General features: G+C 40.4%; 1 protein-coding gene across 6 annotated transcripts in view; it reads left to right on the top strand.

Moving 5' to 3' along the window:
• Positions 1 to 22867, top strand: part of PIK3R5 (phosphoinositide-3-kinase regulatory subunit 5) — a 68983-nt gene that overhangs the window by 8915 nt on the left and 37201 nt on the right. For 2 of the 6 annotated variants that reach the window (XM_039847337.1, XM_039847335.1), the window contains exon 2: positions 3152 to 3261. The exons of the other annotated variants lie outside the window; for them this stretch is intronic. The gene's annotated coding sequence lies outside the window, so the exon portion shown is untranslated. The remainder of the gene's footprint in view (positions 1 to 3151; positions 3262 to 22867) is intronic. 6 annotated transcript variants of the gene reach the window in all.

Below are 22867 nucleotides of genomic sequence, written 5' to 3'. Positions count from 1 at the left end.
TTCAAGTGTACAATTCTATAATACATTATCTGTAAATTGCATTGTGTGCTCACCACCCAAAGTCTAGTCTCCTTCATCAGCTTCGATGGTGCTTCTTTCCTTAGGGTTCTTGCTTCTCTCACTTCCCTATTCTTCATTCTGCCACCTAATCCGGCTTTCGTCATTGTATGCCTGCTCGTGGGCCTTCCGGCCACAGTCTCTTCCTAGCTTCAGCAGGAGATTCTTCTTATGAAAACTCCTTCATCACTATGTTCAGAAGCCTTCGATGCTGATGCACCTCATAGGGAAAGTCCAGAACGTTGGTCTTCTGTCCAAGTGTCAAAGCCAAGTCCCACTCTTTCAGTCGTCTCCATGAATCTTCACCTTCTCCCCCAGCCAGACTGCCTGACTCACTTTCCCCAAGACTTAACGTGTGCTCTTTCCTCTTTCATCCCACTCCTGATGAAGAAAACTTCCCTGCCATTTTGTCCAGCACTGACTCCCCAGTGCCTAGCAGAGCCAATGTTGGGTGCTCCACTGGCGTTTGCTGAATGAAAAATTGCCTGGTTGAGCAGCCAGCACAGAGGAGGCCTGGCCCTCAACCTTGGATTTTTTGGCTACCCTCCGTCTGAGATCTTTCTGGGGTTCAGTCATCCTCACCCTCAGGGATTGCACCCTGCAGGCACCTCATTGGTCTTCTATGGGCATTTGAAGGGGCGGAACCATGTGTCTTTGCCCTTCAATACACAGCAAGGCAGATGTCCTCCTCTGGACTGCTTTAGACCCCATGAGCCTTTATTCCTTGGGAATCTCTTCCCATTCTCCAGGTTAGTCAGATTTATGATGAGCAGTTCACTAAGTCTGACAGGCGTAAGACCTGGGGAACTGTCCCCAAATAAGCCACTCCCAGACTGGTGACCTCTGCTTTACAGGAGCCTGGGGAAGTATCTGTTTGCAACATGGTGTTTACAAGGTAGAGGGGCTTCCTGTCCCGCCTGCCCAGCCTGCTGTGGGGCAATCAGGAGCTGTGTTTTCAGGGGGAGTGGGGCAAAGAAATGCTTGGAGGATTTCCGGGGATTCTTCAAAGATCCCCAGGAGGTGCCTGCCCATACTGACCCTGGAGGAGGTCAAGGAAAATGTAGAACTCAAGTTTTTAAATTGGGAGAAAAGAAAGCATTACTAATAATTATTATCAATTTGCATATTGCCCTTTACAGCTTTTAAACCATTGTTCACTAATGTGGCCCTATGTGTGTAATGTAGAACTATTTAGAGCAAAAAAGGACTCTCTCTTCTATTTTTCCCAAGCAGGGGGCATGGAGAAAAGACAGTGTTTTGATTTGTTTTGTTTTGTTTTATTTTGAAGGGGAGAGGAAAGAGGACTTTCTAGGGTAGGGAGAGAGTGGTGGAAAGGACTTCTCTGGGGACAGAAACCTCTCATTCCAATTCAGAGTTCACTCAAGATGGAGAGTTATGTCTTCTTCATACACACCTGAGAAATGAGCTAAGGAGGCAAAGACTGGCCTCCCTATTTCCTCAGAGGGCCTTGGCAGCCCTGGGGCACCCACCCACCAGCCTGGAACCACTGCTATGGCACCCACAAGAACACAAGCTTGTTTCCAGGGCCCCTTGCTATCTCCATTCCTAATATGAGCAGCTGGAAAGATCTGGCAAAGTGCTTCAGGCTCTCTTGGTCCTGAGGAGAGGAATACTCTGTGTTCCCTCTCAGGTGAGTGGGAAGTCCAAGAGTAGATGATCCAAAGATGGTGCTCACCCTTACCGCCTGAGTTTTAATGACCAGAGGTCGTTTTCTGTGGTTAATTCTTTTTCTGAACTCGTTAGAGAAGAATGAAGAACAAGAGCTGCCCAGCTGCAGGGCAGAGGTGCAAAGGACTCCTGTGATGTCAGCATGTGAGCCTGTGGGCCATGGTGTGATAATACTGTTTTGTGTAGGGAGGTTTCCCATAAAGTGCAAAAGAAGAAAAAGGATAAGGTCATGGCCTTTTAAAGAAACTGATAGTAAAAAATCTCCTATATGAGTGAGAGAGAGAGATTGGCCTGAGGGGTGGCGTTGAGGAGGGTGATGAGACGTCGAGCAAGGACGAACTTTGTGTGGCATCAAGAAGACACATTTCTGAACTAGTGAGGCTAAAGAGCTCAGGTCCAAGGCACGTGAGCTGTTTGGGGGTCAGAAGAGGAGGTTGTCCTAGAAGATACCTGAATCAGCTAGAAAAACAAGATGATGGAGACTGTGAGAGTTGATAGAAGTAAGCTCTCAGTATGGGACCATATTCTGGATCCAGTGGACATTGCATTCTCCCATCTCTGGCTCAAGGCAATTATGGTTCAACATTCTTCTCTGAGATGGTTGTATCTGACTGAGAATGCCCCTTCTTGGGTCATGGCTCAACTCTACTGGGTTTTCATCAAGAATATACTGAAGGTTGTAGCCACAGTTCAGTTTCACCTTGGGTCCAGAGCTCAGTCACCTCGGAGAGTTCTGTTCCATCCAACATTTTTAAAAATGAAGGATTACTTATTGTTGGTTGTGTATTCCTAAGATCTGCTCAGTATGTGGAGGTGGGAACATCATCATTATTTTTTATAAAGACTTAAGTTTTTAGAGCAATTTTAGGGTTACAACAAAATTGAGAGGAGATTTCCCATATAACCTTGGACACTGAACATGCTTAGCCTTCACCATTATCAACATCACTCATCAGAATTATATATATATATATATATATATATATATATATATATATATATATATATTTATTTATTTTATTTTTTTTTACCAACGATGAACCTACATCGACACATCATAATCACTCAAAGTCCATAGTTTACCTTAGAGTTCATTCTTGGTGTTGTACATTCTATGGGTTTAGATAAATGTATAATGACAAATATCCATCATTATAATACCATAGAATATCTTCACTACCCTAAAATTTCTCTGTGCTCTGCCTATTCATGTCTTCCTCTCTCCCTGCCCCTGGCAATCATCGATCTTTTTATTGTCTCCAGAATTTTGTCTTGGGAACATTATTTTCTTTAAACTATTTGATCTTGTTTAAGAAGGAAAAGTTTGGTAATGCCCATACTTTATTTTCATGGCACCTTCTTATTAACCACTAAGAGATTATCTCCAATTCTTTTACCAAAACAGTACTCTCTCAACTTGAATTGCTTCACTACTGGCCAACTCAGTTTGCTCCAAAGAATGCCTTTAAATGACTTGATCTCTGTTGTTGCTGCCCCAGAGTAGGATACAAAGAGGTGGGTATGCCATACAGAGAGTATATGTTACTTTTCTGGAGGATGACTTCAGCCTTTATGAGCTGTCCCCTTACAAGGGAATTTTGGGTACACCATGTGGCCTCTATCTAAGGTCAGACCATAAAACATACTCCACAAATTTGGGGAAAATCCCACTAGCTGTATCTAAATGACACAGTAGCAGACAAACAAAAACATAATTTTGCTTCATAGATTAACTCAGTGTTGACTGAAAAATTAGTTAGTATATTAGTATGTCTGTTATAGCGGAGAGACCCAAAATAGTAGCCACTTAAACAGGATAGAGGTTAATTTCTCCCTCATGTAACAGTCTGAGAATAAGTGAATAAGTGATGACATCTTCGTAAGTTTGGAACCTATGCTACTTCTTTCTTGTTGCTCCTCCTTCCTCAACATGTAGCTGTTATGTCATGGCCCATGCTGGCTGTTCTAGCAATTACAATTACATCTGAATTCTAGCTAGCAGGAGGAGGAAAGAAAAAGAAGAAGGTATGCTTTTTCCATTTAAAAGCATTTGGAAATTGTAACCGTCAGTGTTTACTCATATTTCATTGGCTAGAATGGAGTCATATGGCCACATTTAGCGATAAGAGAATCTGAGAAATGTAATCTAAAATTTCTAAAAATATTACTACAGAAGAAGGGAGAATGAATTCAGAAGGAATATATATATATATATAATATATAAATATATATATATAAAGATTTTTATATATATATAAAATATATATATAAAGATATATATATATAAAATATATATATATAAAGATATATATATATAAAAAATATATATATATATATATATATATAAAGATTTTTTTCATCCCTTCTGTTGTGCAATAAGCATGCCTTCTAAGTTCTATTGAAAACTGTTCATTAAAAAAATGGCACGCTATACCAAAAGGTGGAATCAAGCCAAATATCCATCTACAGATGAATGGGTAAACAAAATGTGGCGTATACATACAAGGGAATAATATTAATTACCCTTAAAAAGGAAAGAAATTCTGACACATGCTATAACATGGAAGAAACGTAAAGATGTTATGCTAGGTGAAATAAGCCAGACACAGAAGAACAAATACTGTATTATTCCATTTATATTAGGTACTTATGAGTCAAACTCATAGAGGCAGAAAGTAGAATGGTGGTTACAGTGGGCTGGGAGGAGGGAGAATGGGGAGTTGATGTTTAATGGGTACAGAGTTTCAGTTTGGGAAGATGAAAAAGTTCTGGAGGTAATGGTGGTAATGGTTTTAAACAGTGCAAATGTTCTTAATGCCACAGAACTGTACGTTTAAAATGGGAAATCTTATGTTATTTATATTTTGCCACAAATTTTTTAAATTAAAAGATCGAAAAACAGAATTCTCTGGCATTTTAGGAGAGATTCCCTGCAGATCAAGATCCTCATTTGGGTGAAGTTATTAAGCCAGTGGTGAATCCATCTGTCTGTGTTACCATTCGGCTCACATTTTGCTACATGGTCATGAGACTATAGTAAGGTTTCCTAAAATTCAGGTATGCTCTTTTTGTGGCATTTTTGTGTATTACCTGTTCAGTTAGTGAATCCATTCTTGCCTCTGGTGGTTCCTAGATCCCTTGCTGAGTGTTCACGAACTGCTTCTTAATATGTGTAGAGAATGTTGCCAGGGGGCTGGTGGGCTCAGAGACTGTAGTTTCCAGACACTAGCCTTCTCTAGTGTCTGTCTCCATTTTTCTCTATCTCACTCTCTGTCTCTCTTGTACATCTTTCATTTTCTCTGATTCTTCAGAGATTATCAGTAGCAGTTCCCTTTCACAACCTCAAGTTTCTTTATGACTCTGAGATGTATTTATCCTCATCTGCAACCCTCAACTTGTCTTCAGCAGTGAACTCCCTGTTTGACTTTAGGGCCCTCTCTGTTGGACCTTCTCCCTCAGTCTCCCCCTCACCCCCTTGCTGTTGTCGACTTCTAAATCCCCGAGCCGATGCATCATTCACCAGTCGAACATTTGGCAATAGCTCCACATGGTCCTTGAGTAAACCCTTAAGCACTTTGCTTGGCATTTAAAGCCATGTGCAATCTGCCACCCCAGCCTGTGCAGCTTAATCTCCCGTTGTGCCCCATGTCATACTTTATCCTGCACTGGGGCTGAACACCCAGCTGTTTCCTCAAGGAACCATGCTGGCTCATGCCTCTTGCCTCTGTCCATTTTCTCACCACTGTGCCTGAATCCTGGGGCAACTTCTCCTTCCTGAAGAGTTCTCTCAGGAGTGATCCTCTTGGAGAAACTTTGCTAATTGATTTTCTCCTTCCTCCAAGTTTCTATTGCACCTGTCTCATATTAACCTCCACTGGGATGCCTTACCCATTGAGTAGTGTCTGGTTTGAAGGTTATTTTGAATGATGCTGCTGTGAAGTTTCTGGCACATGTCCTTTTAGTTCATGTCCTAGGAGTACATTCCTAGTTGTGGAATTGCTGTATCATGGGGTATGCAGTTTTAGTGGGTACTGCTAAATGGTTTTCCATTTGGAAATTGGCTGTACCAGTTTACACTCCCACCTGCAGTTGTAAGGGCTTCACATTCTCACAAACAGTGTTTTACTCTTTTTCATTTGAGCCATTCTGGTGGGTGTATAGTGATATCACACCATGGTTTGAATTTGCATTTATGTAATGACTAATGAAATTGAGCACCTTTTTATGTTTATTGCCCATTTGGATATCTTCTTTTGTAAACAGTCTATTCAAGCCTTTTGCCCATTTTTCTATCCGGTTGTCTGTCTTTTTCGTATTTGCTGTAGTTCCTAATACTCCTCTCAGGAGCCCATCTTTCCCTCTGGCCATGAGCTCCTTGAGATTTCTGGACACCCCCCCCCACCGCCCCCGCCAATAAAGTCCCTCAAATAATAGACCCTCCATGCACATCTGCTTTTGACTCAATAAACCATCTTTGATCCATACTTTCTCGTAGGAAAATCATCCCCCTGGAGGAAAAAGATGGAGGGAATAGCATGGGAGCAGTTCTGCTCTCTCTTGGGCATCTGTGACTACTGCCCCACCTGTCCTGAGTGGTTAGCCTAATCTCTCCAAGTTTCGGCTCTGAAGATAACTCCATGGACCCTTCTTGATGTCTTCAGTGTTCTTCTCAAGCCTTTCTTTTGTGACCTGCTCACTCTTGCTCTTTCATGTCCATTCTTATTTGGAACTTTGCTTCTATCCTCTGTGCATGCCCCAGGAAGTCATGCTAGCCCTCTACATTCTCATGAAACTCTGTGACTGTGCCTTTAGAATTTAATTTTCAGAGTTTTCTTTTCCTGTTACGCCATCCTCTCTGATTCCTGGCCTCTTAGAAATCTGCTTTCTTGAAATCTAAGTTATATGTCTGACTATGTCTAGCATTTTCTTCCATGATTAGCCCAAACTTTGATGTGATGTGGTCATTTTCTCATCTTCCCCTCACTCCTGCTTTACGAACTTTTAGTTATTCTTGGTCGGAATCAAAGACCAAAAAAATGAAATGGTTTTCCTCATTGCTTCCTAAACCTTCCAAGACATGAGATGATCAGAGGAGCAAGTGTTTATCAGACAACCTCGTTTTAACATAATGAGACCTCCAGCTACTGTCCAGGTGAAATGCTGCATCCCTGGGCTTTGCCGTGGGTCAGTTTTATGATTCATATGAGAAAAGCGACATCCACATTTCAGTTAAGCTCTCTGTGTATGATCCCATGTGTTTCTCTCTGCTATCTTCCTTCAAACCTCTGTATCAGTTACTTATTCATTCATTATTCATCCATCCAGCAAATATGTACCAGGCACTCTTCTAAGCCCTCATGGAGTTTACAATTTAATGGGGCTGGAGAAGAGAGACAGATAATAAACAAGATAAGTAATAAGTAACAATGTTTTGTGTGTCCGTTGCTGTCAGAGGGATAGAGAAATAAAGCACGATGTACCAGAGGTGGGGTTTGCCAGAAGGCCTTGTTGAGAACATAACATAAATACTGGAAATTGGTGAGGAAACAAGCCAAGTAGACATCTGGGAAAAGAGCACTGCGGGCAGATGGAATAGCAAGTGCAAAGATCCTGAGGCAGGAGCATGCCTGGTGTGTTGCTGTGGTCATTCTAGTCCTCAGAATGTGGCAACTTCCATGATGGCATCAGTGGAGCTTAATATCTGAAATGAGAGATAGTGTATTAGTCATCTTTGGATCTACCACAGCATCTAGCAAATTATCTTGTGGTCATATTCACTCAGTAAGAAAACTTTATTTGAGTCAATGAATTTAGGTTAGACAACCTTTAAGGGCTCTTTCACCTCAGAATTGCTGTGATTATATGAGCTGCCTGACACCCATTTCTGAGCAGCTTTCTCTCTGAACACATGGTCGGTCGCTCCTGGCCCTATGGCCTGGTCTCTGTCAAAGTGTGAGGCCTATACCAAGTACGTATGTTCCAGATACTATTGCTGTGTAACAAATTACACAATACAGTGGTAGAAGACTAAGTATTTTAGTATGCTCGTGGATTCTGTGGGCATTTGGGCAGGGCACAGTGTCTGCTTTGCACCCTGTTCAGTGTAAATGCTCAAGGTAAGATGGTTGCTGGGTCCAGCAGCCTCCTTCCTCCCACTGCTTGCCACCTGTATGGATGAGGTCCTCGAGGCATGGGGAAGGTGGGTTGTCAGGCACAGAGCAGGCTTGTCTGTGTTCAACAATGTCTGGGAAGGCTTGTACAGCTGGGGACTGAAACTGTAGTCAGAGTGCCTACATGGACCTCTCCATGTGGCTTGGGCTTCCTCGCATCATGACAACATTCAGATGAATGGTCAGATTACTTACAGGACAGCTCAGAGCTCCAAGTGCCAGTGTTAGCAAATGAGGCAGTAGCTTCATCGTCTTAATGACCTAGCTTGGAAAGCCGCACAGTGTCACCTCTACTGTAATCTATTGGTCGAAGCAGTTACAAGCCTAGCCAGATTTATGGAGAGGGGAATTAGATTCTACCTCTTCATGGGGAAGTAGCAAGGCTGCACTGTAGAAGAGGAAATGGGAAATGTGACCATCTTTGGAAAATGGAATCTCATAATGTGCCTTGTATTTCCCTGGAGAGAATTTCTCATTTTGTGTTGTCGCTGGGCTGTGGTGGATTTTCAGATGTCTACTTTGCACCCTGTCCAGTGTAAACTCTCAGTGTAAGATGGTTGCTGGGACCAGTGGCCTCCTTCCTCCCACTGCTTGCCACCTGTATGGATGAGGTCCCCTAGGCATGGAGAAGGCAGGCAGTCAGGCACAGGGCGGGTGCTCTGTAAGAGTATGTATGCCCCTGGGGCATAGCAGATGACATAGTGTCATTGTTATTCTTTTACTAAGTGTAATTAATAATGGTCTCAGGGTGGAGAATGTACTTGTTCTTAAGGGATGCATGCTAAAATATTAGAACGAACCATATGAACTTGATAACATGTGCTCCTGTTTAATATGATTCAATCTATTTTTTTTTGTCATAATATCTGCAACTTGCAACTTACTTTCAAGTGGTTCAGCACAATATGTGTGTGTATGTGTGTGTGTGTGTGTGTGTGTGTGTGTGTGTGTGTGTGATTGATCTGAGGATATGGTCTGGCCACTGGAGTAACAGCCAAATGGGAATAAGGCTACAGGCAGATAGAGGCTGAGCTCTCTGTCTCCTTTTCGTCCATCTATGACTCCTACCCACAGCCTGCCTCCCAGCCTTGCCTCCAGGGAGGGTGTGTGCTGATGGGGCTCAGTGGGGCCTCAGCAGGCTGGGTCTATATAGGCCCAAATTCCCCCAGCCTGAATGGGTAAGGCAAGATAGCTCAATAGCTCAATTTTCTGGGTGGGCAAACCCCTGGCTCCCCATCGGGAAGAGCGGGCAGGGAAGGCATTGGTGAAGCAGCAGGAGTGGGGAGAGGCATTCCTGAGGAGGAGGCTCTGGTTACCAATGAAAGAGGAAAGAAGGCACAGGGTGGGGTGGGGAGTGGAAACAGAGATGGGCTTTCCTGGGGGTAGCTGTGTATTCCTGGAAGGGGCTGAGCGGGCAGAGGCAGGGTGTGGTTCTTGGGGAGGCTGTGAGAGGAGCAGGTGGCTGAAGCGAGAAGGGGTGGGGGTCCTGGGCTGAGGAGACTTATAATCTTTGGTCCCAGCTCTGGGGTCTACCGATTCCTCCAGGGGCTATTGAAAGAGCCCAGGACCCTGTGAGACCCTAGCAGCAAGAGGGAGAGAAGCTGAGATGGAGTGGGGAGGGATGATGGCCAGGGGCCCACTTGTGCGGAGGTGTAGGGTGTCTTGTCTTTCCTGGGCTGTCTACTCCCAGGCATTCAGGACACCTGACACCACTGGGCCTCCCTGGAGCCCCCAAACCCTGCCGACTGGAAATTCTCAGAGAATTCAGATGAGCCTGGAGAAGCCCATCCATATGAGTTTTCAAAAGGTTCATCTAAGCACCAGGGAATCTTCTTGCTTTCCTGGGGGTCCTGAGGATACTGATGGAGCAGGCAAGCAGTGGATCCCCAAGCACTCCTGGCCTGTGCCCTTGCGCCTCTTCAAGCTGCAGACCTTTCGGAGACTCTGCCACATCCTGTGCCCGGTCCTGCCGTGTGCTCTCGAAGCACAGGCCAGATGTGCAAATTCTGCGGCTGTGCCCAGGGCTGAGCAGAGCACAACTTGCTTTTCTTGGAAATCATTGGTGATTTGTTAGAAAAACAGGAAACATTGGGGCTGCTGGTGTACATTTTGACTTTTTTGTTTTTGTTTTTGAACCCCTTTCATCTGTCTCAGCCTCGGGACATTTTTTGGGTATTTCTGCTCTGCCCTGCCCTTCAAGCCTCCTCCTTATCAATCTACCCCCTCCCATGCATCCTCTGTTGTCTCTCTCCCTCTTGCCTCTGCCACCTTCTCTCCCCACCCCAATCACTGCTGTGGTGAGGAGGCAGGTCTGGGGAACCATGGAAACAGGTGTCATATCTTGGTCACATATGTAACTTGGGGCATGTGCTTCTGTGGAGTTGGGCTTCCCTGCACCTGTCATTCTCCCCCCGCCCCGTGCTCCCTACACCTTTATCACGGTGGTTAGACAGGAAGCAGAGTGGTCTTCAAGCCCCGGGACTTGCAGCAGCTGGGGCAGCTGTCCTGGTGCTGACAAATGGGGATGATATGGCTGGGAAGGGAAATCCTTCATCCCTCTTAGGTCGACTGGAGCTGGAGGGGCCTTCGGAAGTCACTTCATCTATGGAGACACTGAGGCTGAGAGAGGAGGAGAACTCTCTAAGGGCCCCATATTGGATGCCTTGATTAAAGAAGAGGAATGGGAAGGGGTGAGGAAATCTGATCTAAGCTCTGGCTCTGCCCAGACCGTCCATTCCCTAGCTGTCTCAGAAATGCACTAGGCAGGAGGTGGGGTGGGGGGAACTGTGTTTATTTTGTGCCTTGGGTCTTCAGTAAAGTGTGGAAAGCACTGCTGCTTCTTGATGCTCCTTGGAGAGTTTTTTCTGGTTCTCATCGTGTTGGAGGTGAGCATATCCAGTGGTTGGTCTGAGGGTATAGTCAAGCCTTCTTGCTGTCCATTCCCCACCCTATAATGTGCCAATGCGGAGAGACCCATCTCCCATTTATGGGCAAAGAAATAGATACAGAGAGGTTTCATGGCTTAACCTATTGTTCTCCCCAAGCCAGCCCCCACAAGGCAAGAAGGCCAGTGGCTCTCTGCACAAGGAGCTGCTGTGCCCCCGGTCCCCACCCCCATCCCCTTGCTGGGCTGTGCCCTGGGCCTTCATTCAGTGCCTCTGCACCACACCTTCAGCTGGGGCCTCCCCGTCTCCCAGGGGAACCGCTTTAGGGGCTGCCCTTCTGAAGTCATTTGAGAAGTCTGATATGAGAGATGAGAAACTCCCCAAACCTCACAGGGGATTGTTTTAAAAGATATTTAACTGTCTAGAGACAGAGAGGATGTGTAAGACTAAGACCGAGTTGGGGACCAGCATGAGAAACTAAAACACATTTAGGGAGCTTGCCATTAAAGAAGTGGACTTGAGGAATTCTGGATTAGAGAGGGAGAGTGGGCAGGAAGGTGACCCCTCCTCACACCAGGACTCCTGAATATAGTAGACATCTGAAGGCACCAAAAGGCCCTGCAAGGGGTGGGATTTTCCTCCTCTTTCTGATTACGTTCCCATTTCTTTGGATGGCAGAGACTCTTACCAGGGGTTCGTGGCCTTGGATGGGAAACATATGACATCTTTATTTGCATTCACCTCTAACTGAACTTCAGTGTTTCCTTCCATTATGAATGTAGGCAACAAACTATAGTCATATTACTAGCACCTGTGACTTGGTCCAGATGTTTTGTTATCCAGATGTTTTTATATCACTTTGTAGTTGTGCAGGTACCGCAACTGTCATTTATGTTTTTTACTACTTCAAAGTGATAATAGTGATTACACTCATGCTAGATTTTATTTAATGTGTTAATGAGGAGAGCATATATTAACATTTCACAAATCTGATTATTAAAAAAATTGATAATTCTATATCAGTGTAATTCACTTCCTCTACAGTTCGATGTATTTTATTTCGTGTATTTAAAACTGAATGTTATCCTGGAGAGGGGTCTAAAAACTTCTCCAGATTGCCAAATGAGTCTAGAGCAAAAAAAGTTAGGAATTCCTGCTACTAGAGCAATTAGATAAAAAATTCTAGGTGTTACCTGACAGCTAAGGAGGGCTTTGGTGTTAGGCAGATCCGAGTTGACATCCTTGCTGCAGGCCCTGAAAAAAGTGACTTTAGCTCTCAGAGCCATAGTTTCCTTATGTGTAAATGGGGGTAAAAGGTCTACTCTGAAGGATCATTCCATATGCAAGTACCTGTCTGGTCCGGTGCCTGGCAAGAAGTGGGAACTTCATCATGGATAGTAGCTTGTAGCAGTGGCAGCAGTTTATTTAAGCTCACAAGACTCAAGCAGAATTGTTTTTTATTAAAAGAGGAAACTCAAGGCCAAGTTAATTACTTACTGTCCCTCATGCAGAAGGGAAAACTACTAGGACGATGTCTCTTATCTTTTTCTTTGGCTCTGGGCTGGTAGCCCCCAGGTATCCAATATGAATCTTGGTCCATAAATTGAAGTAGTTAAAAACTAGCCATGGTATTTCCATACGATGAAATATTATTCAGTCATAAAAGTACTGTTACATGCTACAACTTGGGTGAACCTAGATAACATGCTAAGGAAAAAAAAAAAAACAGATGCCAAAGACCACATATTTTAGGATTTCATTTTATATGAAATGTTCAGAATGAGGAAATTTATAGAAACAGAGAAAAGATTAGTGGTTGCTGCATGGTAAGGGGAGGGAGAATGGAGAGTGACTGCTAATTGGGGGGTGATGGAAATGTTCTAGATTTAAGTCATGGTGATTGTTGCACAGCATAGTGAATATGATAAAAATTCCTGGAGCACATACTTTAAAATGGCGAAATTTATATTATAGAATTATATATAAATTTAAAAAGTTAAAAACCACTATCAATTCCATGGACATAACAAAGAAATATTGAAAGCATATCTATGCCCACAAATTTGGTAACTTAGGTGAAATGGACCAATTCTTTGAAAGACACAATCTGTCAAAGCTCATGTAATATATCTGAATCTATTAAAGAAATTTAATCAATTATTAGTAACTTTTCAAAGCAGAAAGCACTAGGATCAGATATTTTCACTGGTAAATTTGACCAAACATTTAAGGAACAAATAATACCAATTCTCTACAATATATTCCAGAAAATAGAAGCAGGAGGACACTTCCTAAAACATTCAATGAGGTCTGTGTTACTTTAATACCAAAATCGCCAAAGATATTATAAGAAAGGAAAACTACAAACCAATATCTTTCATGAACATAGATGTAAAAACCCTCAACAAAAGTTTAACAAATTGAATCCAATAATGTATAAAAATAATTATATACCACGACTAAGTGAGATTTATTCCTGGTATGCAGTCTGCTTCAACATTTGAAAGTCAGTTAGTCTAGTCCATTACATCAACAGGATAAAGAAGAAAAATCATATGATCATCAATTGATACAGAAAAACTATTTGACAGAATCTAACATGCATTCATCATAAAATCTCTCCGCAAGCTAGGAATAGAGGGGAAACTTCCTGAACTAGTTAACGAATATCTACAAAAACCCTACAGCCAATATCATACTTATGGTGAGAAACTAGATGCTTTCTCCCTAAAATAGGAACAAGGTAAGGATGTCCCCTCTCATTCCTCTTATTCAACATTGTAATAGAAGTCATAGCTAATGCAATAAGACAAGGAAATAAAAGGATTGGGAAGAAAGAAATGAAACTACCTTTATTTACAGATGACATGGTCGTCTATGTAGAAAATCCCAAAGAATTGACAAAAAAACTCCTGGAACTCATAAGCAATAATGGGAAGGTTGCGAAGTACAAGATTTATATAAAGAAATCTATTGTTTTCCTATATGCCAGGAATGAGCTATTGGCATTTGAAATTTAAAAAAAAAAAATCATTGACATTAGTACCAAAAAAGTTAAATACTTAGGTGTAAATCTAACAAAATATGTGGAAGATCTATATGAAGAATACGTCAAAACTCTGATGAACAAAGTCAAAGAAGATTTAAATAAATGGAAAGATATTCCATGGTTATGGATAGGCAGACTCAGTATTGTTACCATGCCAGTTCTTCCCTTGCTGGATCTATAACAGATTCAATGCCATTCCTCTCAGAATCCCAGAAAATTACTTTTTCTATTGCAACAAACTGATTCTAAAGTTTACATGGAAAGGCAAAAGACCCAGAATAGCCAAAACAATCTTAAAGTAAAAGAATAAAGTTAGAGAAAGGATATTACCTGACTCCAAGACTTACTATAAAGTTACAGTAATACAAACAGTGTGATACAAGTGAGAGAATAGGCAAACAAATCAATGGGACAGAATAGAGAGCTTAGAAATAGACCCACACAAATATAAGCAACTGATCTTTGACAAATTAACAAAGGCAATTCAATCAAGACAGGATAGTTTTGTTTTGTTTTGTTTTAAACAAACGATGCTGGAACAACTGGTATCCATAGCAAAAAGTGAATTGATACACTAACCTTAAACCTTTCACAAAAATGAACTCAAAAATGGATCATAAACCTAAAGGTAAAATGCAAAACTATAAAACTTCTAGAAGATGACAGGAGAAAACCTAGATGTTTTTGGAGATCTTAGGTATAACACCAAAAGCATAACCCATGAAAGAATATTTTAATAAGCTGAATTTTGTTAAAATTAAAACTTCTGCTCCATGCAGAACACCATTAAAAGAATGAAAAGAGAAGCCATAGACTGGGAGAAAGTATTTACAAAACATTTATCTGTAAAAGACTTGTATCCAAAACATACAAAGAATTTTTAAAACTTAACAATAAGAAAATAAGTAACCCAATTTTAAAAAGTAGGCAAAAGTTCTGAATCACTCACCACAGAAGATACACAAATGGCAAATAAGCATATTAAGAGATACTCAACATCATATGTCATTAGGGATTGGAAGTTAAAACAACAATGAGATACTGCTATATCTGTATCTATTAAAGAAATTTAATCTATTGTTAGTAACCTTCTAAAACAGAAAGCACCAGGACCAGATGTTTTCACTGGTAAATTTTAGTTTACTTATTAGAATGGCTAAAATCTAAAATACTGACAACTACAAATGCTGATGAGGATGCTGATTCATTGCTGGTAGGCATGCAAAATGGCACAGCTGCTTCAGAAGACAGTCGGCAGTTTCTTAGAAAGCTAAGAAATCTTGCCCTGTGATCCAGCAATCATGCTTCTAAGTACTTACCCAAATAAATTGAAAACTTTGTTCCACACAAAAACCTGCACATGACTGTTTATAGCAGCTTTATTCATAATTGCCAAAAGTTAGAAGCAACCAAGATGTCCTACAGTAGGTGAATGGGTAAACAAAGCATCCATAGAATAGAACATTATTTAGCGATAGAAAGAAATGAGCTATTAAGCCATGAAAAGACATTGATTAGCCTTAAATGCATGTTGCTAAGAGAACGAATCTAGTCTGAAAAATCTACACTATGTGTAATGCCAGCTGTGTGACATTCTAGAAAAGGGAAAATTATAGAGACAGTAAAAAGATCCATGGTTGCCAGCGGGTGGAGAGAAGAGAAGGTATCACAGGGGATTTTTAAGGCGGTGAAATTATTCTGTGTGATACTGTAATGGTGGATACATGATGTTTTGTTTTTGGCAAAACCTGTAGAACTGTACAACACAAAGAGTGAACCCTAATGTAAACTGTGGGCTTTAATTAATACTATTGCATCAATATTAGCTCATCAATTCTAACAAATATACCACACTAATGGAAGATATTAATAATAGGGGAAACTGTGGGTGGGAGAGGCAGGTGGGAGGTGCAGAAGGAGTGTATGGGAACTTTATTTTCTGTTCAGTTTTTCTATAAACCTAAAACTGCTCTAAGAATTACAGAAAAAAGAGGAAAAAAGATTTTTTATCTTCTTACATCAACTGAAATCCAGCTCTGAGCCCCATCCGTCCTGCTAGGAGTTATCTATGAGCTCAGAGTTTTCTACTTTCCTGACACAAGCTTCCCCAAAGTGGTTGCTTTATAAGTGTAGGGACAGAGTGAGGGAAGAGAACAATGTACAGAAAGAAATAAATTAGTAGCACCATACGTTGTCCTGTAGTCATACACTGTGGCCTGAGGAACAGCTCCTAGAAAGCATGAGTTCTGACCTGAATCCCTTCCTTTGGCCTCTGGCAGAGGAAATACAGGAGGAAGCCAGTTCTCCCAGTCAACCTGCCCACTCCATGGGTGGCCAAAAATGACTCGTTCAACACCTCCGAGGACTGACTCACTGGGAAGTTACAATAGACGTGATTTCCCCTTGAGGCCTGGGGAATCTCCCCTATTGCTCGTATGGTCATAACATCATGGCCACATATTTGGGTGGGGCTTTTGGTTTGCATAGCACATTTGCACACTCATGTAACTGCCCAGGGAGAATCCGGCGGGGTGCTGTGCTTGACGCTGGGGTTAGAACTGTTTGCATAGTGGACAGTTTATTGTCAAAGCTGAAAATCCAGGAGAGGAAACAGTTACAAAGTAGGCAAAGGGGAAGCAAAGAGGGTGGGTGGGCACCTAACCCAACCTGGAGTCAGGAAGCCTTCCCTGAAAAAGTGACCTTGTAAATGGAAGATGAAAAAAATGTATATTAGGAGCCTCATCCAAAGCAGCAGAAGATGGTGGAAATGTTTCAGGCAGAGGGCACACAGGCAGGAAGAGGTTCATGTTAGAGAAGAAAGATAAAGGGATGAGACTGGTCAAGCGGGAAGGGCCCAGACTTCTCGGGGTCATGTAAACTGGTTTAGGGGGTCAGACTTTGTCCTAAGGCATTGGAAAACAATTAGAAAGCTTTAAGTGGCAAGGGGGAAATGACAATCAGATGCACTCTTTTGGAGACAACTCTGCGTAGAACAATGTCTATGCTGTGATCCCATGAACATAAGAAGAAATGCATGTGTGTGGGGATGTATGCAGGCATATAAATGCATTAAAAAGGACTGGAAGGATAAGAGGCCAAATTGAGGTGGAGAATGTGTGTGTTTGAAAAAGGAAAGTGGAACACAGGTAAATGGTCAGAAAAACTTTAAAGATTTATTTTATATACTTAGTATTGCATGACACTTTAAAAAAACATTTGCATTGAGGTATAGTTTATATGTAGCGAAATGCACCAATTTTACAGTTTGCTGAGTAATGGGAGATTATCTATCTATCTATCTATCTATCTATCTATCTATCTATCTATCTATCTATCTACCCATGTAACCTGTACTCTTATCAAGTTGTAGAATATTTCCATCATCCCATAAAGTTCCTTCATGCTCATTCCTGGTCAACTCTCCCTGTACCTCCTAGAGACAACTACCATTGTGGTTTATTTCTCCATAGGTTAGTTTTTGCCTGTTCTAGAACTTCTTGTAAATGAAGTTCCAGCTTCATTTGTATAACATGTTTTTGGTATTCATCTATGTTGTTACATGTATTAGTGGTTTGTTATTTTTTATTCCTTGCATTGCTAAATAGTAATATATTGTATTAATATACCAAATATATTTATTCATTCTCCTGTTGATGGATCAGGTTGTTTCTAGATTGAGGCTATTGTGAATAAAGATGCTATGAACATCATTGCACAAGTCTTTTTGTCAACATGTGTTTTTATTTATTTTGGGTAAAGATGTGGAATTATTGGGTCAAAAGATATTTGCTAACTTTATTAAATCTCAAACTGATTTTCAAAGCAGTTCCACCAATAATGTATGGTTGCTCCATATCCTCGCCAGCTTGGTATTGTTCATCTTTTTTAATTTTAGCTACTCTAGCGTAGTATAATCTCATTGTGGTTTTAGATTTGCATTTTCCTGATGATTAATGATGATAAGCATATTTTCATGTATTTATTGACTATTTGGATATCTTTTGTGAAGTTCCGATCTTATTCGTCTATTCAGTTCTGGGATACAACTCATTTGTCAGATATATGTATTGTGAATATTTTCTCCCAGTCTGTGGTCATTATACAATTTTGTCATTTCAAAATGTTATATACATGGAAGCATACAGTAGATAATCTTTTGGGATTGGCTTTTTTATTCAGCATAATTTTCTGGAGATTCATCCAAGTTTTTCTACGTATCAATAATTATTTCCTTTTTATTGCTGAATGGTATAGAGATGTACCATAGTTTAATTTTTCACCCACTGAAGAACATCTGGGTTGTTTCCAGTTTTTGGCTATTCTGAATAAAGCTGCTATAAACATTCATGCACAGGGTTTTGTGTGAACATAAGTTTTCATTTCCAGGAGTGCAATTGCTGGGCCATGTATTTCTGACATATATATTTAGCTATAACTTTAGCTATGTCCCATGAATTTTGATATGTTGTATATTCATTTGCATTCTGTTAAATGTATTTTTGTATTTCCCTTGAGACTTCCTCCTTGGCCCGTTATTTAGTTGTGTGTTTAGTTTCTAAGTGTATGGAGATTTTCTGTTATCTGTTATCGCTTTGTAGTTTGATTCCATTGTGGTTACAGAACTGACTCTGCATGATTTCAATTATTTTAAATGTGTTGAGGTTAGTTTTATGGCCCAGAATATGGTCTATCTTGGTACATGTTCCATGGATACTTGAATGTGTATTCTGTTGTTGGGCAGAGTGTTCCAGAAATATTGATTAGGTTCAGTTGATTGATGGTACTAGTCAGTTCTTATGTATCCTTGCTGAATTTCTGTATAGTTGTTCTATCAATTATTGAAAGAGAGATTTTGAAGTCTTCAACTGTAATTATGGATTTGTCTATTTCTCTTTTCGATTTTATCAACTTTTACTTTGCATATTTTGCAACTCAGTCGTTTGGTAAATCACATTTAGGATTACAGTGTCTTCTTGGTAGGTTGACTTTTTAGTTATTATATAATGTACCTCTCTGTCACTGGTAATTTTTCTTGCTTTGATGTCTGCTTTGTCTGATATTAATATAGCCACTTCTTTCTTTTGATTAATATTTACATGATATATCTTTGTACATTTATTACTTTCAACTTTCCTGTATCATTATATTTGGAAGCGAGTCCATTGACGATGGCAGATAGTTGGGTCATATTTTGTAATCTATTACCACTCTGTCTTTTAATTGGTATATTTGGCCCAATTAAAGTTAATGTAATTATTGATATTTTGGAGCTTAAGTGCTATTTTATTATTTGTTTTCTGTTCTTTTCCTTTGCTTTTGTTGTTGCTTCTGTTTTTTCTGCCTTTATGGATTGCTTGAATATTTTTAAATTCATTTTGATTTCTCTATAATGTTTTTGTACGTATCTTTTGAATAGCTTTTTTAGTGGTTGCTCAAGGCGTTATATTATACCTACATAATTTATCACAGTCTAATGATATCATAAATTTACCAGTTCTAATAAAGTGTGAAAGCCTTACCTCCCTATATGCCCGTTTACCTTTTCCCATTTATAATAAAATTGCCTTAAATATTTACTCTGCATACATTTAGAACCACATCAGATAATGTTATAATTTTTGATTCAGTCATCAAACAATTTAGAAAACTCAAGAAGAGAAGGAAAGTCTATTGTATTTATCTAGATTTTAGCTTGCCATGTTCTTCAATCTTGATGTTTCAAGATATTTTTCCTTTATCATCCTCTTTCTGTTTAGAGAATCTCCTATAGCCCTTCTTTTAGAGTAGGTATACAGTTGACAAATTCTCTTAGTTCCCCCTTCATTCCTGAAGGATATTTTTTCTGGCTACAGGATTCCAAGTTGACAGTGCTTTTCTTTCGGCACTTGAAAAATGTTGTTCTATTCCTTTTGGCCTTTGTGACTCCTGATGAGAAATCTACTGTCATTTGAATTGTTTTTTTCTCTAAGAAAAGATATTGTTCCTCTCTTGCTGCTTTCAAGATTTTTTTCTTTGTCTTTAGTTTTCAGAAGTCTGACTGTAATGTGTCTTAGTGTGTATTTCTTAGCTTTATTCTACCTAGGATCATATGGCTTCTTGAATCTGTAGTTTTATATATTTTGCCAAATTTGCCTAGTTTTTTGTCATTATTTCTTTGAATACTTTTTAATCTCTACCCTCTCCCACTGGGACTCTGATCACATGAATATTAGACCTTTTGTTATAGTCCCACAGTTTCCTGAGGCTCTGTTCATTTTTCTTCAATTTATTTTCTCTCTATTGTTCAGACTGGGTAATGTTATTATTTTATATTCAAGTTCATTGATTCTTCCCTCTGTCCCCTCCATTCTGGTGTTGAGCCCATCCACTGAGTTTTTTATTTAAGTTATTATATTTTTCCATTCAAAAATTTCCATTTGAAACTTATTTATCTCTTCTATTTCTTTGCTGAGATTTTTCTAGTTTTTATTCATTTATAAATGTTCATTGAAATATTTATAATTGCTCATTGAAGGATTTCTAATGATGACTGCTTTAAAATCTTTGTTAGATAACTTTAATATCTCATTCTGGTGTTGGCATCTATCGATTGCCTTTTTTCATTCAGTTGGAGATCTCCCTTGGTCTTGAGATGACAAATTATTTTCTATTGAAACCTGGACATTTTGGGTATTATGAGAGTTATGAGGTTCTGGGTCTTATTTAAACCTTCTATTTTAGTTTGCTTTCTCTGACGCTTTTCTGGAAAGGGAAGTAGGGATGGGGGATACCACCACCTTACTGCTAGGTGAAGGTGCAAGTCCAGGTTCTATTCTCAGCTTCCACTGGAATCTGGGAGGTGCTCCTTATTACTGCTGGATGGGGTAAGAATTCCAGCTCCCATTAGGTCTCTACTGATACCTCCTTAGCTGAGAGGTACAGGAGTGCCTCATTACTGTCCATTGATCCCATATCATGGAGAAAATGACTTCATCACCACTGGACAGTAGCAAAAGTCTTGACTCCCTCACTAGGCTTCCTCTGACACTACCCCAGGGTGGGGTGCGGGGGCCTTTATTGTTGGGTGGGACTAGAAGTTCAGGCTCCCCAGAGGTTTCCAGTGACACCACAGGGTGAAGGGGGCTCATTATTGCCAGTGGATATGAAAAGCCTGGCTCCCTATTTGGCTTTCTCAGACACCACCCATGGTTGGGGAGAAGGGTTGGGGCACCTCATTATAGCCTGGCTGGAGTGAAATCTAGGCTCCCTACTTGGCCTTTGCTAGTGGAGATTGAGCCACAGTTTTTTCTGTAGTGTTTGGCTGGAGTGGAGTGGAGTGGTTATTGTCCAAAAATGTTTTGTCTTGCTAAACTACCTTTCCTGGTCTTTTGCTAGAGAGAGTAGGCTTTTCTCTGGGTCTTTGTTTTTTTGTTTGCACCCACTAGTGTTTCCAACTTGCTGGCTTTTGAGCTCCAAGTCTGAGATATACAAGCCAAAATAATAATAATAATAATAATAATAATAATAATAATAATAATAATAATAAATTTCACTACCATGTCACTTTTTGCTCCCAAGGTCCCTATCTGCTCTGTCTTATTCTCCCCAACTTTAGAGTCTTTTATGTTAGTTTTTTATATAATGCCCAGGGTTTGTAGTTGTATTTAGTAAGAGGAATAGGAAAAACTACATCTTCTCCACTTTACCAGAACCACTGTTTATTTTTTATGTACCTAACACCTATTATTTGTATGATTAAAAAATAATGCATAAAATTAGTTATTAAAATGTTTGTAGAAAAAAATAAAAAGTATACCTAATCTTGTCTCTCAGAGATAACCACTGTTAACACTTTGGCAAGTAATTATATAGAGTAGTTTCTTTTTAGATGTAGATAGAGATCTTTAAAAAAACATAATTGGAAACATCTTAGGGTCCTTTTGGTCACAATTACCAGAAATGAACTTCTGCTATGTAGAGAAAAAAGAAGAGATTCAGCAAAAGGATACTGGCGCATCTCATAAAACCCAGTTTTAAACAAAACTTCTTAACAGAGTTGCCTCTCTCTCACCTCCCTTTGTCTTCTCAGTCTATTATTCCCGGCCTCTACATGTTCATCTAAGATCACCAAAAACCTCCATGTCTTCAAACGCAATGGCCACTTCTCTGCCCACATTTTATGGATTTCGCAGCAGCGTTCCACACTCCCTCTTTGAAACACCCTTGTTTTGAGTTTCCATGACATTGCATTCTCCTCTTACTTTATGAGTTGCACCTTCTCAGTGTCCTTTTGCTGATTATTCATGTGCTACCTCTTATCATCGGATGCCCCAGGGCTGAGCCCTAGGCTCTTCACTCCCTCATCACACAGTTCATAGCCTCAGTGACCAGTATATTAACCCTCAGATTTAGAGCTGCATCCCAGACCTCTCCATTGGGGTCAAAATGTGATACAACTTGGACTCTTGTTTTCCCCTCTCAAATTGTCCTTTCCCCAAATTCCTCCATCTCAACAAATGTGACCTGCCAATCTTCACTGAAGAAAAAGACAGAAGTGGATCAAATATATGAAAAGGCTGCACACCCTCTTGGGTGCCACACTTTAATCATCCATGATGCACGATCCACCCACCTATAGATATCTTGACCACTCTATAGATCAAAATTTGGGCCTGAACTGAAGTCTAGACTTCCTTAACCCATTTCTTTCTGATTTAGACATAATGTCAACCCCTGACTCTGGCCTGTCAGTATTGATTTTCAGTTTGGATTGTGTGCATATATCCTCCTTTTTTTCTAGTCTTCATAGGTATATTTGATAAGAAGTTGGGAGAGACTGCCTCAATGCCTGCTGTCCTCATGTCATAGTAAATAGCCCCTTAGAGTCCTAGAGAGTTCTAGACTGGGCTAAATGGGACTCTTGAAATCAGTGTCTGTTTCATAAAAAGTTGTAAATATCTCACTTGGCCAAGTATCAGGAAGTGTGTCTGATTTCAGTTCTGTCCACAAACATTGATGTTTTCTTTTCTTGTTAGAGA

The sequence above is a fragment of the Pteropus medius genome, unplaced genomic scaffold (assembly GCF_902729225.1).
Source record: "Pteropus medius unplaced genomic scaffold, Ma_sr-lr_union100, whole genome shotgun sequence".
NCBI classification, from domain to species: Eukaryota; Metazoa; Chordata; class Mammalia; order Chiroptera; family Pteropodidae; genus Pteropus; species Pteropus medius.
This window is presented reverse-complemented; position numbering and strand designations above follow the sequence as displayed.